The following is a 2,200-nucleotide window of genomic DNA, read 5'->3' as shown; positions in this document are numbered from 1 at the left end:
TCCAAGATAAAGCCAAATTGTTTACCATGTTTTACCTTTTTAACACATTGCTGGATTTGGCCTGCTCGGGTTTTATGATTGTTACATGTATATTTCTATTTCTCCTCTTGTTCTTGACAAATTTTTACATTGAGGTTAACATAGCTTGAAAAATGCATTTCTATTCCCTGGAATGGTTTATGCAAGTTTGAAATTATTTCTTTGAGTGCTTGGTAGAACTTGATCATCAGTTCAGTTCAGTTGCTCAGTCGTGTCCGACTCTTTGCAACCCCATGAATTGCAGCACGCCAGGCCTCCCTGTCCATCACCAACTCCCAGAGATCACTCAGACTCACGTCCATTGAGTCCGTGATGCCATCCAGCCATCTCATCCTCTGTCATCCCTTTCTCCTCCTGCCCCCAATCCCTCCCAGCATCAGAGTCTTTAACAGTGAGTCAACCTTTGCATGAGGTGGCCAAAGTACTGGAGTTTCAGCTTTAGCATCAGTCCTTCCAAAGAAATCCCAGGGCTGATCTCCTTCAGAATGGACTGGTTGGATCTCCTTGCAGTCCAAGGGACTCTCAAGAGTCTTCTCCAACATCACAGTTCAAAAGCATCAATTCTTCGGCGCTCAGCCTTCTTCACAGTCCAACTCTCACATCCATACATGACCACTGGAAAAACCATAGCCTTGACTAGACGGACCTTAGTCGGCAAAGTAATGTCTCTGCTTTTGAATATGCTATCTGGGTTGCTCATAACTTTTCTTCCAAGGAGTAAGCATCTTTTAATTTCATGGCTGCAGTCATCATCTGCAGTGATTTTGGAGCCCCCAAAAATAAAGTCTGACACTGTTTTCCACTGTTTCCCCATCTATTTCCCATGAAGTGATGGGACCAGATGCCATGATCTTCGTTTTCTGAAGGTTGAGCTTTAAGCCAACTTTTTCACTCTCCACTTTCACTTTCTTCAAGAGGCTTTTGAGTTCCTCTTCACTTTCTGCCATAAGAGTGGTGTCATCTGCATATCTGAGGTTATTGATATTTCTCACGGCAATCTTGATTCCAGCTTGTGTTTCTTCCAGTCCAGCGTTTCTTATGATGTACTCTACATAGAAGTTAAACAAGCAGGGTGACAGTATACAGCCTTGACGTACTCCTTTTCCTATTTGGAACCAGTCTGTTGTTCCATGTCCAGTTCTAACTGTTGATTCCTGACCTGCATACAGATTTCTCAATAGGCAGTTCAGGTGGTCTCGTATTCCCATCTCTTGAAGAATTTTCCACAGTTTCTTGTGATCCACACAGTCAAAGGCTTTAGCATAGTCAATAAAACAGAAATAGATGTTTTTCTGGAACTCTCTTGCTTTTTCCATGATCCAGCAGATGTTGGCAATTTGATCTCTGGTTCCTCTGCCTTTTCTAAAATCAGCTTGAACATCTGGAAGTTCATGGTTCACATATTGCTGAAGCCTGGCTTGGAGAATTTTGAGCATTACTTTACTAGCATGTGAGAAGAGTGCAATTGTGTGGCAGTTTGAGCATTCTTTGGCATTGCGTTTCTTTGGGATTGGAATGAAAACTGACCTTTTCCAGCGCTGTGGCCACTGCTGAGTTTTCCAAATTTGCTGGCATATTGAGTGCAGCACTTTGACAGCATCATCTTTCAGGATTTGAAATAGCTCTATCGGAATTCCATCACCTCCGCTAGCTTTCTTCATAGTGATGCTTTCTAAGGCCCACTCGACTTCACATTCCAGGATGTCTGGCTCTAGATGAGTGTTCACACCATCGTGATTATCTGGGTCTTGAAAATCTTTTTTGTACAATTCTTCTGTGTTTTCTTGCCACCTCTTCTTAATATCTTCTGCTTCTGTTAGGTCCAGACCATTTCTGTCCTTTATCGAGCCCATCTTTGCATGAAATGTTCCCTTAGTATCTCTAATTTTCTTGAAGAGATCTCTAGTCTTTCCCATTCTGTTGTTTCCCTCTATTTCTTTGCTTTGATCGCTGAAGAAGTCTTTCTTATCTCTTCTTGCTATTCTTTGGAACTCTGCATTCAGATGCTTATATCTTTCCTTTCTCCTTTGCTTTTCACTTCTCTTGTTTTCTCAGCTATTTGTAAGGCCTCCCCAGACAGCCATTTTGCTTTTTTGCATTTCTTTTCCATGGGGATGGTCTTGATCTCTGTCTCCTGTACAATGTCACGAACCTCATTCCA

The sequence above is a fragment of the Capricornis sumatraensis genome, chromosome 1 (genome assembly GCF_032405125.1).
Source record: "Capricornis sumatraensis isolate serow.1 chromosome 1, serow.2, whole genome shotgun sequence".
Taxonomy (NCBI): Eukaryota; Metazoa; Chordata; class Mammalia; order Artiodactyla; family Bovidae; genus Capricornis; species Capricornis sumatraensis.
Note: the sequence above shows the minus strand (reverse complement) of the source record.